At 38.1% G+C, this 16350-nt stretch overlaps 1 protein-coding gene and 1 non-coding gene across 6 annotated transcripts in view; both read left to right on the forward strand.

Moving 5' to 3' along the window:
• JMJD1C (jumonji domain containing 1C) overlaps positions 1 to 16350 on the forward strand; it is a 348302-nt gene that overhangs the window by 145508 nt on the left and 186444 nt on the right. The gene's annotated exons all lie outside the window — the stretch shown is intronic.
• Positions 5476 to 5587, forward strand: MIR1296 (microRNA mir-1296). The gene has a single exon (NR_106385.1). It is a non-coding gene; the product is annotated as a microRNA mir-1296 (primary transcript).

The raw sequence follows: 16350 nt of genomic DNA on the forward strand, positions 1-16350 counted from the left end.
CTGCCTCAGCCTCCGGAGTAGCTGGGACTACAGGCGCCCGCCACCACGCCCGGTTAATTTTTTTGTATTTTCAGTAGAGACTGGGTTTCACCGTGTTAGCCAGGATAGTCTCGATCTCCTGACCTCGTGATCCACCCACCTTGGCCCCCCAAAGTGCTGGGATTACAGGTCTGAGCCACTGTGCCCAGCCAATTTTTGCCCTTTCTTAAAGGCAATTAAGATTGAGATGAATTTCTGTTGTATTCATAAAATACTGATTTTAGAGAGAATTTTTATTGGAAAATACTGTTTAATGATACTTTTGTCATAATTTTACAAAGTTGTTTCTGTTGAAAACCTCTTAGCCTTGAAATTAGGCCTACTTAAACAATCACCAACCTTTTCTTTTTAACTTTATCATATACGAAAGAAAAAGTGATGAAAAATTTGAAAAACACTGTGGTATGAAAGTAATAGAAGATTATCTTTTTAGTCCTATTACTAAGAGATAACTCATATATATTATATATACTGATATATATAATTTTTGGTATATTTTCTTATGAAACATATTGCTCTAGTTCCTTTTTTTTTGCCATACTATTTATTTTATTTTATTTATTTAGACAAGATCTCACTTTTCCACACAGGCTGGAGTGCAGTGGTGTGATCACAGCTCACTGCAGCCTTGAACTCCTGGGCTCAAAAAAGATCCTCCCACCTTGGCCTCCCCAGTAGCTAGGACTACAGATGTGTGCCACTATGCCTAGCTAAATTTTTTTTTTTTTGAGACGGAGTCTTGCTCTGTCGCCCAGGCTCGAGTGCAGTGGTGCAATCTCGTCTCACTGCAACCTCTGCCTCCTGGGTTCAAGCAATTCTCCTGCCTCAGCCTCTCGAGTAGCTGGGACTACAGGTGCCTGCCATCATGCCCGGCTAATTTTCATATTTTTAGTAGAGACAGGGTTTTTCAACATATTGTCCAGGCAGGTCTTGAACTCCTGACCTTGTGATCTGCCTGCCTCAGCCTCCCAAAGTGCTGGGATTACAGGCATGAGTCACCATGCCCGGCCCTCTGCTAAATTTTTTAATAAAAATTTTTAATTGTGGTAAAATGTACTTAACATAAAATTTGCCATTTTAACTGTTTTTGAGTACACGGGTCATTGGTAGTAAGTACATTCGTGTTGTGTGTTACCACTATTGTCATCCAAACACAGAACATTTTCTGTCTTGCAAAACTGAAACTGTACTCATTAAAGAGCAGTTCCTTATTCCCCCGTCTTCCTGGCCCACCATTCTACTTTCGGTCTCTGAGTATCTCATATGAATGTAATTATACAGTATTTGTCCTTTTGTAACGGGCTCATTTCACTGACAGTGTCTTCAGGGTTCATGCATGTTAAACCATGTGTCACAATTTTCTTCGTTTTTATTGCAAAATAACATTCCATTGTGTTTATACACCACGTTCTTTTCATCCATTTGCCCATTAATGGACAGTTGTGTCACTTCCACCTTTTGGCTATAGGGAATAATACTGGTATGAACATGGCTGTATAAATATCTGCCCAAGCCTCTGTGTTCAACTATTTGGGTATATACCCAGGAGTAGAATTGCTGGATCAGATGGTAATTGCATTTTTAATTTTTTGAGGCACTTTCATACTGTTTTCCAAGTGGCTGCACCATTTTTCATTTCCACCAGCATTGTGTAAGGGTTCCAGTTTCTTTACATCCTCACTAACATTTACTTTCATTTTTTTTTGGTATTTACTTTCTCAGTAGGTGTGAAATGGCATGTCATTGTGGTTTTGTTTTATATTTTTCTAATGCTTAATGTGATGTTGAGCATCTTTTCATGTGCTTCTTGGCCATTTGTATGTCTTTTGAGAAATATCTATTCATAAAGTTCTTTGCCTGTTTTTGAATTGGATCATTTGTTTTTTTTGGTGTTGAGTTTTAGGATTTCTCTATGTATTCTTGATATTAATCCCCTTTTAGATACATGATTTGGTAACATTTTCTTTCATTTTACAGGTTGCCTTTTTACTGTGTTAGCAGTGGCCCGTGCTGCACAAAAGTTTTAAATTTTGATGAAGCCCAACTTGTCTGTTTCTGTTTGTTGCTTATGCCTTTGTTGTTGTATTACAAAAAAAATTGCCAAATCCATGTCATGAAGCTTTTTCCCTTATGTTTTCTTCTAAAAGTTGTATAGTTTTAGATCACAAATTTTGATAAATTAATTGATTTTAAGTTTGGAATATCATGTAAGGGTCCAACTTTTTTTTACGTGTAGATGTCCACTTTTTCCAGCACCATTTGTTGGAAAGACTGCCTTTGCCCCAGTGAATGGTCTTGACACTGTTACAGAAAATATTTTGACTGTATATGCAAGGGTTTGTTTCTGGGCTTTCTATTCCATTCCATTGGTCTATATGTTTGTTCTTATGCTGATACCAGCTCACTGTTTTGATTACTATTGGTTTGTAGTACATTGTGAAATCAGGAAATGTTTTTCCGTCAACTTTCTTCTTTTTCAGGATAGTTTTGGTTATTCAGGGTCCCTTGAGATTCTGTATGAATTTCGGGAGAGATTTTTCTTTTTCTCCAGAAAAAGGTCACTTGGATTTTGACAGGGATTGAATTGAATCTGTAGATGGATTTGGGTGGTAGACATCTTAATATTAAGGGCTGGGTGCTGTGGCTTACACCTATAATCCCAGCTCTTTGGGAGGCTAAGGCGAGAGGATTGCTTGAGGCCAGGAGCTCAACACCAGGCTGAACAATGCAGCGAGACCCCTTCTCTGCAAAAAAAATAAAATAAGCCGAGTGTGGTGGCTCACGCCTATAGTCTCAGCTACTTGAGAGGCTAAGGCTGAAGGATTGCATAAGCCCAGGAGTTCATGGCTGCAGTGAGCCATGATTGTGTCATTGCACTCAAGCCTGGGTGACAGAGTGAGACCCTGTCTCTAAAACTACACACGCGCGCGTGCACACACACACACACGTGTAAATATTAAGTCTTCTAGTCTTTGAACAGGGGTGTCTTTTTACTTATGTTTTATTTAATTTTGCTCAGTTATGTTTTGTAGTTTTGTTTATTTCATCTTCTAGGTAATTTATTCTTTTTTGATGCTCTTGCAAATGGAATTATTTGTTAATTTCATTTTCAAATTATTCATTATTGTTATATAGAAACTAGTCGGCGTGAGCCTGTAGTCCTAGCTACTTGGGAAGCTGAGGTGGGAGGATCCCTTGAGCCCAGAAATTCAAGGCTGCAGTGAGATGTGATTGCACCAGGGCACTCCAGCCTGGGTGACAAACCAAGACCTTGCCTCAAAAAAACAAACAAACAAACAAACAAAAAAACCCAATTTTTCTGTGTTGATTTCATATCCTGTTGCTTAGGTAATATCCTAGTCAATGGTGAAAGACTGAAAGCTTTTCCTCTAAGATCAAGAATAAGACAAGGGATCTCTGCTTTTGCCATGTCCACTCAACATAGTATTTGAAGTTATAGTCCAGAAATTAGACCAGAAAAAGACAAATAGCATTTAAATTGGAAAGAAAGAAGTAAAATTGTGTCTGTTCACAGATGATATAATCTTATACTTAGAAAACCATAAAGACTCCACAACAAAGCCTACTGGAACTAATAAATGAATTTGGCAAATTAGCAAGTACAAAATCTCTGCCTTCTTTTAAACATAGTTTTAGCTAACACTGCATTAAAATTGTAGATCCTGCTTTTTTTGCCTAACATCTATCCTCTACATTTCTCTTCATGAGTAGTAATTTAAGATCATTTTTAATGGCTGCATAATATTTAATCTTATAATGACCCATTTCCTTAATGTTTGACATTGTAGTTTCCAGTTTTAGGGAGCATTATAAGTAACTGGGATAAATACCATTGCAAGCCTTTGTCTGCATCTCTGATTTTTTAAAATGTATATTCATAGTAGTAGAATTAATAATCACAGGGTATGAACTTGAAAGCCACAAAAATCTATCTCCTGACACTCTTCACAAATTGTCTAAAGGTTGTACTGACTGCCATTGTCCTCAGTCAGTGTTGGGGTGTTTTTATCTCACTCATCACACCCTTGTAAGCATTATTTATTTGCAGTTTATCTTGTTTTAAAACACAAATATTTGGCCAAAACAGGAGGAGTTTTACATCCTAAGGGGATGCAGCATTGAATGTTACTCTTTCTCTGCTAATTGGATATTTGAAAATAATATGTCATTGTTTCAATTTGCATTCCTTTAATAGGGTGAATTTTTTTCATGTTTATGAGCAACTTGTATTTTTAGTGAATTGTTATTTAGTACTTATTAGGGTTTTGTGTTTTTTGTATTTGTTATGAGCTTTCTTTATATTATTACAGATATTATAACCTTTTTGTCATATTTCATAGTTTGCTTAGCCAGTTGTTTGATAGTAAGTCTTTTTGAATTGTATGTTTATTTTTAAAGTCTATACAATGGGATATTGTCATTAATTCCAGTAGTCAGGTTATGTGTGCTTGCCTTCCTTCCTTTTTTCTTTTGTTTTAGGAGATTGTAAAAATTAATAAACAAGTGAAGTGAGAATGCTTGTTTGTAATAATTAAGAAAATAGTCAATTTAAGTTTCATAAGCATTTTGCAAACATTTATATACAGTTGATATGACAGATTTTATTGTTTCCTTTTTTGTTCATTAAAATTTGGCTTCTTTAAGGATGTCTATAAACAGCAATTATAAAGTTAAGCGTTTTAAAATTCCTACAGCGTAATGAAATACTATATCTACAGATTTGAGAAATTTGAGGGATCTGTATATGAGATGGCAATAGAATGAAAACAGTAGAAACTAATACTTTGTCTTTAATTTTCTACAAATTTAATGTTTCTATTTCTGTGCACATGATACTTGCTTTATGTTCTTTTGTATTTAAACATGTTTGTATTTATTATCTTCTTTCTAGTTGTTTCACTCCTCGTGTGGTACTTGTTTAATATTACATATCAGTTACGTTATCTTGTCTACCTCTTATACCTAGAAATTAGTGGAAACTGGCAGTGTACCTGCTGGTTCTTGAGATCATGACAAGACAAAAACAAATCCTGTTGTCTCATTAACATATTTTAAAGTATATTTTTTAAAACTTAACATAATTGCATCTTCAACAAAATATGGATAGTACAATACCCAGGCTCCTTCTCTGGAATTGTCTGGTTCCTCTTTCTTTCTAGGATATCAGTAGCAAAACATTTATGGGAGCACCACATGTAAGATGCTGAAGTGGTGTTTTTTTTTGCTTGGTCCTGTACAATCAGAGTACCACTTGAGGCCATTCTAATGCTGTAGGCTGAGGTAACTTGCATCTTCATGTAAGTTACTTAATAGATTGTTAAATTTTATTTACTTTTTAATAAAGTAAAATACTTGTGAAAGCACATTTATCGGCACCAGGGAAAGAAAGTGTTGGCATTCATAATTGAAATCAACGAATCACCTACCTAACTGGGTTAGGGCCCTGGCTCCATCTCCTTTAGGAAAACCTTCTGTGGGGAGTGGGGCTTCGACCCTAACCCAGGTGGGCTGTAACACTGCTGTGTTTTCTAAGGGGCAGAGTTTTCTACTACTTTTCCGCTGGCCCAGCCTTCCAGATCACCCCAACCAGTGCTCCTATATAACCGTCCTGTGCTCCTATAGAACTTTGTTTTGTACCTCTGTTTTAACAATCAGCACATTCTGCTTTGTATTATACCTATTTGTTTGCATGTCTGTCTTCCCTTAATAGATTGTAAGTTCTTTGAGGACAGGAGTCATGTCTTAGTCATCTACATATGGTTCCTTGGAGTCTAGCACAGTGCTTTACCCATCTCAGAAAGTAAATTCTTATTTTAAAGTGATGAATGTGCTGCAACCCAGCTAGTGAAAAAGAACCCTACTGGGAGTTATCACAAGTTTTCTGACTATTAACATATGATAATATCAAAGGACAGGAAAGCAGAATCACCCAATTGTGGTAAAACTGTGAGTTACCAATTTTAAACATGTCAATATATAATAAAAAATACTAAAAAGCTTATAATGCCAATTCTCATCAGGTACAAATTTGATTCCTGAAATCACCAAGGGGAAAAATGTAAAATTACCTGAAATGCGTTATTTTAAAGATGTTAAAGGAAGAAACAGAAGTCCTCACAATTGACTTAAATATTCAAATCTTTGATAATTTACTTGAATTTCTGAATTGAGTTTTAGGAAACTCAGACTACTTTTTCTCAATGTAGCTTTTCCTTCTTCATAGATAGGCAATTCTGGTTCAACCAGGAATTGTGATGACATCATAAACACGTAAACTCTTAGCAATTTATTTATTTTAAAATATTCTCTTAGTGAGAGTGCTTTTTAGTTACTATCTGTTCCTAAAGAAACCCCCTCAGAGGAGAATAGAGTTCACTGCTCTTTGGGACAAGATTACCTTTATATCCAACAGTTATCAAAGTTGGTTTAGATTATGACCTCAAGCAAATTTTACTAAAATGTGAAAATATGCCACCTTCCAAGTCAGAAATAAACTTTGGAGTATGTTCATTTAAAGAGTTTTTACATATTTATAATTGAATTTCCACAATTAGAATAAACAGTTGCATGTCTTTTTGTACTTTGTTAAATAATGAAATGGAAGTAATGACAATATAACTTCAGGATTGTTATTTCTCTACAAGGTAAAGCACTTTAAGAGATCAAATTATACATAATAAAATATTAAGCTTTTTAAATGATAAACTCTAATACTGGTATGTATTGCAGTGAATGAGTTCACACACTCATATCTTGTGGATTATAAAATGACATTATTCTTTTGGAAAGTATTATGTTATAAGAACCATAAGAAGTTCATACTCTTTGATTCATTAATTCTAGTCTTAGGAAACGATGCTTGAAAAACAGTTTTTAAAAAGTGTATTCAGTTTAGCTAATGTTTGTCACGTACCTCATACGAATTAGACACTGTGGTGGGAGCTGCAGATTAAAAAATGAAAGGCTTAATGTTATTAGAAGAAAGATGTTTATTGCAGTCTTATTAAAGAGGAAAAGAAAAATGGAACAACCTTGATGTTCAACAATTTGTGAATGCTGTTAAATTAATATTTTGGCATATTATGCAGCTTTAAAAGTGATAATTGTACATACTTTAGGAAAATGTAGAGAAAATTTAAGTAAAAAAATATTAATTACATCAGCACTAGAATTATGTATTTAAAGTCTTATAGACCAGGGACAGTGGCTCATGCCTATAATCCCAGCACTTTGGGAGGTTGAGGCGGGAGAATTGCTTGAGTCCAGGAGTTCAAGACCAGCCAGGGCAGCATAGCGATACCCTCATACCTACCAAAAAAAAAAAAAAAAAAAATTAGCCTAATGTAGTGGCGCAAGCCTTGTAGTCCCAGCTACTCAGGAGGTTGAGGTGGGAGGATTGCTTGACTCCAGAAGTACAAGGCTATGGTGAGCTATGATTATGCCATTGCACTCCAGCCTGGGCAATGGAGCAAGACCCTGTCTCAACGGAAAATATATATATTATAAAGTAATGGAGATCATTATTTTATATTATGGCAGAATTTTGCCTGACCAAAATTGTCTTTTCCCTAAAAAACAACCATTATTTCCTAGCAAATTGGAAATTTCATATAATGATGTTATTCAGTATTTTATATTTTGGAGGTAGTCTTCTTCAAATGAGTTATTTTAGTAAACTTGTTTTATGTTTCTGTTAATATACTTTGATAGGTATTATTTGTGTTTTGCTATTGCAGCATTTAAAAAACTGTCCTTAATATACAAAGAATTAACACTTAATAATAAAAATGACAGCTTAAACCATAACAAAGTAAAATATAATGAAGATTATTTAAGGCTTGTTTTAAGTCTGTCTGAATTTCTTGTTTACTTCTAGATTTGCATGGCTTGAACGTTAGAATTGGGGAGAAAAATAGCAGTTATCAAGGAAGGTAGCATAATATGTTAAGGACATAGACTTTGTGGCATATTTCTTGGTTCAAATCCTGATTCTTCCATTTACTGTTAATGTCATTTATACTCTGTATGTCTCACTGTGTTCATAATAGTAATATCTACCACACAGAGTAGTGAAGATCAAGCAAGACAGTATATAAATAAAACTTCAGTATAGCACTGCAGTGAGTTTAGATAGATGTACACTTTGAGAGAAACCTCTGTAAGAACATCCTCACTTCTGGCACTAGTTTCAAGTTTGAGGCATTCCCAAAACCATCCACAGGGTTGATAAATCACTGGAAGATTGATATAACTCATTGAGAGCTGTTACATTCATGCCTACAGTTTATTGCAGAGAAAGTATACGAATTAAAATCAGCCAGGGAAAGAGATGTTTAGGGTAGAGTCCAGACTCTTCTCCCTGTGCAGTCATGTCCAGCATTATCTTTTTATGTCCACAGTATGTGAGTTTCGTCAGTGAAGAAACTCATCTGAGTCTTTGATTTTCCAGTTTTATTGGGGCTCAAAATCACATACTAGCTGAAAGGTGTAGCTTTGGCCTCTGGGAGGTCAGACTAATAACTTTAGTTCTCACTTCTTCTGGAGATCAGAATTGATACTGGAATGTCGAAAGCCCCCATTGTAAATCACATTGTTAAACTGTCCAGTGGCCAAAGCCTCCAGGCAAACAAAAACACTCCTATCAAGCAGGTACTCCTAAGAAGCGAGATATTCTAGAGCCCTGGAGATCATCTCTCAGTTGCCAAGGTGGAAGCCCAGGCATCTTTTTCTTCTTTGGTGTATAGGCTATGCCCTAGCCTTTGGCCTACACTCTTAAAGCAAAATGAATATATTTGAACGTCTACATTTAGATTTTATGTGACAGACATTGCAGTAGTAACTTTTTGAATATGCCTAATATTGGGAGGAGCCAGTGTTGAATAGGTGTACATTTAAATAAACAGTCAATCTAATTTATAAAGCCATTATGTACATCATTTTCTTGTACTAATTTAATTACTCATTTTCCCCCGGATTTACCACTATTTTTGTATCTTACGAAAAATTTATGCAGGACTATTGGCATAGAAATTAGTTGATGGGCTGGGCACGGTAGCAAACGCCTGTAATCCCAGCCCTTTGGGAGGCTGAGGTGGGGGGGGGGGTATCACTTGAGGTTAGGAGTTCGAGACCAGCCTGGCCAACATGGTGAAACCCTATCTCCACTAAAAATACAAAAATTAGCCAGGTGTGGTGGTGCACGTCCATAATACCAGCTACTTGGGAGGCTGAGGCGAGAATTGCTTGAACCTGGAAGGCAGAGGTTGCAGTGAGCCGAGATTGCGTCATTGCACTCCTGGGCAACAGAGTGAGATGAGAAGAGGAGAAGAAAGGAGAGAGAGAAAGAGAAAGAAAACAGGAAGAAAAGGAAGGAAGGAAAGAAGAAAAGAAAGAGAAAGAAAAATTAGTTGATGGTTAACTAATTCTTCCTTAGGCTATTCATTTTCCATCATTATTACACCCTGAGGAGGCTTTAACTAAATTTCCTGATACATTAGGTGATCAATATCAGTATTATAAGATTGATATCTATAAGGGGCTGGGCATGATGATTCATGCCTATAATCCCAGCACTTTGGGAGGCGAGGGTGGGCAGATCAACTGAGGTCAGGAGTTCGAGACCAGCCTGGCCAACATGGCTAAACGCTGTCTCTACTGTAGTCCCAGCTACTTGGGAGGCTGAGGCAGGAAAATCTCTTGAACCTGGGAGGTGGAGGTTGCAGTGAGCTGAGATCACGAGACTACACTCCGGCCAGGGCAGCTGAGCGAGACTGTGTCTCAAAACAAAACAAAACAAAAAAGATTTATTTACATAAGGTAAATGAATCTTAGCAGCAATGTCACTTGTTATGCCATAGTGTGTTATGTCACAATGTGATGCTGTTTTATTACAGAACAAATCAGTAAGAATTGCAGAGGAATTTGCTATGCCGCCTCAGCGGAATTGACCCTTACCTGGATGCTGGATATTTTTATGGATAGGTATAGTTACAGTGGGCCCTTACTCAGTTATTTCTGAGTTCCAAGTCATTTAAGAACAAAGCTACTTACCTTGTCTCAGTTCACAGGCTTGTACTAAGACTGGTTTCCCTGTGTGCTGTTATATAGTAGGGTCTCCATGTTCGTGAATATGATGTATTTCTTTGGTAGCATTTTCCTGCACAGAGCATTCCAATTTAATTATGGAACTCTTCTGGGTACTGCTTTCCCCTGAGACATTTCCCAGGACAGTATATTTATTTCAGGTTTTCAGATTCAGAGAAGCAGTGTCAGTTAATGCCCAATAGTAAACTAGTTGTCCCTCGAATTGAAATTTTTGGATCCAGAATCCTGGTGGTTTTCCTATAAGCTCCAATCTTGTGCTCCACACAGGACTGTTGTATAAAGAATTTGCCCAGCTTCTATTCTGTACTATTTGAAATTAATTTGGATGGGCTCAGGCATTTTCACTGGTTTTCAATTAGCATGTCCTATAAATATTGCCTGATAGGAAGATTTATATGTATTCTGTTTAAGTAGGGGAAACATTCGCCAGTCAGACGTAATAAATATCTCCATAATGCATTCAGGTAAAGGAGACACACTACTGTACGTAAAGTACATTCAGACATTCTTATTTTAATCCAGAGTTTTACCTTGATCCATAAACTCTTGTGTTGTTATGTCTTTCCAATATAACTGTAGCTCCTGTTAGGACTTCACCAACAGATTTATAAGTTCTGTGCATGGGTCTCTCGTGGAAACATCTCTGTGCTTAACTATTTTATCCATTTAAAAGCATTTGACTCTGGGTCCCCAGCTAGGGACTAGCAAGGAATCTAGGCCTTCTCTTCAGGCCTTATCTTAATTAGATTGCAGAAGCATTGGCTTAGGCAAGTTGAAGTTAGATTTTTCTTAGTCATTTTTGCCTTCCAGTTTTTAAAGTTTCCTCGAACTAGGGTGAATTGCCAGGTGCAGTAGCTCACTCCTGTAATCCCAGCACTTTGGGAGGCCGAGGCTGGCAGATCACCTGAGGTTGAGAGTTTGAGACCAGCCCGACCAACATGGAGAAACCCCATCTCTCCTAAAAATACAAAATTAGCCGGGTAAGGTGGCGCATGCCTGTAATCCTAGCTACTCGGGAGGCTGAGGCAGGAGAATTGCTCGAACCTGGAAGGTGGAGGTTGCGGTGAACTGATATGCCCTTGCACCCCAGCCTGGGCAATAAGAATGAAATTCTATCTCAAAACAAACAACAACAAAACAAAAACAAAAACTAGGGTGAATAAAGCAGATTTGTTTAGGGCTCTTTAATGGAAGGAGACCAGCAGGGGCTCGTTGGTCCACTCAATCTCTGAGAGTGCTGCAGTGTGACCTTTGTTTTGGCTTCAATATTTTATCCCATTTCTCAATAACTGTTTAAAGATTTACACCCAGCTGGGACTAGTCTCTTGAATCTCCTCTTTCTTTTTCTCCATTGTCTTATGAATCTTTATTGCCTGTTATTTTGGCAAGACTTTTACATATGGCAGTGGGTCTGTGACTACTGGCTATAACTGGATCTGGCCAAAAACCAGGCTTGGCCCAGCATTAGGATTTGCGTTTCTGTTTCGCTATTCCAGGTAACAATAATCAAGGGATTATATAGTAACTTTATTTATTGTTTATGTAACATTTTCTTATGTATCCAGTGAGCCAGGCACCCAGGAGTTGGATCCATCATTTCTGAGTCCCACTGGTAACTTTTATTTCTACTAATTGATTGTAATACAGCTGTAGTTGGAGCTATTATTTGTAAATTCCACTGGTAATGTTTACCTCCATTAAATGATTATAGCACAGCTATAGTTTTATACCATGAGTGGCCTTGTAACCATCCAGGAAACAAAGGTTTGTCATCCCTCATTCTTTCTCTTCATTCAGTGAGTCAGCTTCAGCAAGTTAATGTCATTCTTGTGCCCACTTCCGATACCATTGCTGCAAGCTTGAGGGATTCCAAAACCAACCTCAGGTTTGATAATTTGCTAGAAGAACTCACAGAACTCATTATATTCATGGCTATAGTTTGTTACGTAGAAATGATACACATTAAAATCAGCCAAGGGAAGAGAGACATAGGGTGCAGAATCCAGGAGGAGTCCAAATGTAGAGTTTCTGATTGCCCTCTCTCTGTGGTATCATAGACAACATTAGCTCATTTCAATCACAGTGTATGACAGTACTCACAGAATATTGTCAAACAGGGAATCTCAGCAAAGCCTTTGGTGATCATTGTTTGTATTGGGATTTGATCACATACCACCCACATGGCTGACCTTTAGTCTCCTGCTGCTTCCAGAATGTCAAACTATTACCTTTAGTTATTCCTTTCTCTGGAGGTCACAGCTATTACTGTGTGGCCCAAAGCCATACTGTGTGCTGTTATATAGTAGGGTTTATGTGCTCATTATAATGATATGTTCCTTTGGTAGCATTTTCCTGCACAGACCATTCCCATTTCATTATGGAATTCTTCTGGGTACTTCCCATTGCAAATCACATTTTTAGATAGTCCAGTGGCCAAAGCCCCCAGATGAACAAAAACACTCGTATCAGCCAAGACATGCCAGAGGCCTAGTGATAGTTTCCCAGTAGCTGAGGGCAGAAGCCAGACCTCTTTCAATAAGGTTGATCTTTCACTGTATTAACACCGTATATAAAGGACTTTTATAAAAGCTTGTAGTTATGGTATTATTGTCATCATCCAGTTTAATGCCCTCTTTTTTCCAGTAAGAAAAGAAAGGTCTGGGATAATTATGTTAGTTGATTTATTTACATTTTCATTTTAATTAGTAGCACAACTGAGAGTGAAAATGGAACCCAAATAGTCCATCTTTAGCATAATACTTTTTTTTCTCCTCTAGTGGAGCTTATACCTTGCCAATTACTGAATCTTGAACTCCTGACCTCGTGATCCACCTGCCTCGGCCTCCCAAAATGCTGAGATTACAGGCTTGAGCCACTGCACCTGGCCTGAACTATTGAATCTTACTGAGAATAATCATGGAAAAACATTTGTATTTTTTGATCAACCTAGTTTCAGGAAAAGTCTTAAAAGGAAAACAACCTAATTTTTATTTTAGTTTACTTCTGATCAGACAATTTAAGATTTGGAGATATAAATGAGAATAAACTAAAATTTTTGTGTTCAGGAGGTATAGAGAATAAGGAGACAGATGTACAAGTGGAAAATGAAACATTCAGTTATAGAATAAAAGTTTATAAAAATGGGTCAAATGAAGAGGAAGTTCCTGGCTTGGCTAAGGAAAAGCGATACAGAGGAGGATGAGGCTTGCTATGATTTTAAATGCTGAATTGGCATTTTCTGATCCAAAAAGGTTGGAAGGCGTTGTATGAGAAAACAGGTCCTGATTGCGAAATCCCAAGGTCTTGTGCCAAGCTGGCATAGGTAGAATAATTGTGATGGAGTGGAGTAAGCGGTGATCAAATCATAAAGGGTCTTGTGTTACAATATAATTTTGGAAATATTCCTCCTGTAGGGAATGGAAAGCCATGGAACCAAAATTATCTGGATTAAATCATCAATTTTGTATTTTAAGTAGGTTGCTATAGCTGTAGTATGGTGGGATTTGAGAGTAGCTAGCACATTATCCTGTAATTCATCCCTTTGTTTGATCTAGGTGAGACTTGGATAAATTTGTCTGGTAAAACATGTGCTCGGCCACGTGTGAGGTGGCCTGTACTCCCAGCACTTTGGGAAGCTGAGGCAGGCAAATCACTTGAGTCCAAGAGTTCGAGACCAGCCTGAGCAATATGGTGAAACCCCATCTCTACAAAAAATACAAAAAATTAGCCAGGTGTGGTGGTGCCTTCCTGTAGTCCCAGCTCCTTAGAAGGCTGAGGTGGGAGGATTTCTTGAGCCCAAGAGTTTGAGGCTGCAGTGAGCTGTGATCCAGCCTGGACAACAGAGAGAGAGCCTGTCTCAAAAAACAAACAAAAAACCTGCTTATCTTTGCTTCCTCCAAAATCGCACCAAGATAGCAACAACAAAAAAAGGATGAACAGTAAGAGATAATGGTCACAAGATAGAAATACATTTTTAGAATGTAGGGAGTGGGTGTCAATTAGTGACCAGTTTAACAGGATTAAAGAAAACTGGGCCAGGCTTCACGCCTATAATCCCAGCACTATGTTTTTGTTTTGTTTTGTTTTCACCCCTTGCCCACTCCAATCCCAGCACTTTGGGAGGCCAAGGTGGGAGAACCGCTTGAGCCCAGAAGTTGAAGACCAGCCTGGGCAAGATAGTAAGTCCTCATCTCTACATAAAAGTTAAAAATTAACCAGACAGTCTGGGGGCAGTGGCTCACACCTGTAATCCCGGCACTTTGGGAGGCCAAGGTGGGCGGATCACCTAAGGTCAGGAGTTGAGGACCAGCCTGGCTAATATGGTGAAACCCAGTCTCTACGTAAAAAAAAAAAATATACAAAAATTAGCCAAGAATTACTGTATTAGCGCACATTACTGTAATCCCAGCTACTCAGGAGGCTGAGGCAGGAGAATTGCTTGTACCCGGGAGGTGGAGGCTGTAGTGAGCTGAGATCGTGCCACTGCACTACAGCCTGGGCAACAGAGTGAGACTCCGTCTCAAAAAAAAAAAAAAAAAATTAGCCAGGCATGGTGGCGTGTACCTATAGTCCCAGCTACCCGGGAGAGGCTGGGGCCAGAGGGGGAGGATCACTTGAGTCTGGGAAGTAGAGATTACAGTGAGCCATCACTGCACTACAGCATGGGTGACAGAGTGAGACCCTGTCTCATAAAAAGAAAAACCTGAAATCTAAATGTCATCAGAGGGGAATGCTAGCAGATTTTAGAAAGGTTCAAAATCAAAGCCCCAGATGCTTTGCATGGTAGAAGTGATGGTGGGAACTGATAATGCAGGAATTGATTGAAAAATTGTGTGGGTTAGGCGTGGTGGCTCACGCCTGTAATCCCAGCACTTTGGGAGGCCAAGGTGGGCGGATTCCCTGAACTCATGAGTTCTCAGCCAGCCTGGGCAACATTGTGAAACCCCATCTCTACCAAAAACAAAAAATTAGCCAGGCATGGCGGCATGCACCTCTAATCCCAGCTACTCGGGAGGCTGAGGCAAGAGAATTGCTTAAGCCCGGGAGGCAGAGGTTGCAGTGAGCCAAGATTGTACCGCTGCACTCCAGCCTGGACGACAGAGCGAGACTCCATCAGGAAAAAAAAAACAAAAAACAAAAAAGAAACAAAAAGAATTGTATGAAGAGAAGTAGACTCCCAGTGCTTTCTTCATACTTCTCACAGTTGGCAAGCTAACCTCTTCACTACTTACAGTACATTCTCTCAAGAATATGAACAGTAGAGGTTCTGGCTTTAAGGACATTTGGCCCATCAGAATTTCTGATAGGACAAGTGCATTAAATGAAAATCCTTTTTCTAAGTGGTTCTTTCAGCCCCATTTATTTCATGTCAACCAGGTACATCCCCCCTGAAATGATTAGAGGATTGTTACCTCAGGGAAAGTGAAGGTCCCTGAGAAAAGAACAATAATAAATATTGGTAGTAAGTGCCCTACAGTAATACTCACCAAGCCACTCTCACTCACAAAGTGTTTTTCAATAGCTTTTTAGTGCCTCATGCTTAATTATGAATGCTTAGTCAGGGATCCTCAGTCTTCTAAGCACTGATCATATTTTAGGAATTATATATAAATACAATATACTAGGCCAGGCATGGTGGCCCATGCCTGTAATCCCAGCATTTTGAGAGTCCAAGGCAGGCAGATTGCTTGAGCCCAGGAGTTCGAGACTAGCCCAAGTAACATAGTGAAACCATACCTTACTAAAAAATACAAAAATTAGCCAGGTGTGGTGGTGCCCACCTGTAGTCCCAGCTACTTGGGAGGCTGAGGCGGGAGGATCATTTCAGCCTTGGAGGCCAAGGCTGCAGTGAGCTGTCATTGTGCCACTGCACTCCAGCTTGGGCAAAAGAGTGAGACCCTGTCTTAAAAAATAAATAAATATATAAATAAATAAATATATATATATGTAACTGAACTATTTAAACTATTGTGATTTACAAGTAAGTTTTTGCCTATATGATGGCAAGAATTGTGCACTTAAATGTATTCAGTAGTGGCTGAATACCTGATACTATTAGCTGTTGAGTAGATAATGAATAAAAGACACTTTAGTTATAAATTAAAAGGAATTTCTTGATTTTATTGTTAAACACTCCTTTCAAACTAGTGATTTTTTTTTTTTTTTTTTGAGATGCAGTCTCACTCT

This window comes from Gorilla gorilla, chromosome 8 (genome assembly GCF_029281585.2).
Source record: "Gorilla gorilla gorilla isolate KB3781 chromosome 8, NHGRI_mGorGor1-v2.1_pri, whole genome shotgun sequence".
In the NCBI taxonomy this organism is placed as follows: domain Eukaryota; kingdom Metazoa; phylum Chordata; class Mammalia; order Primates; family Hominidae; genus Gorilla; species Gorilla gorilla.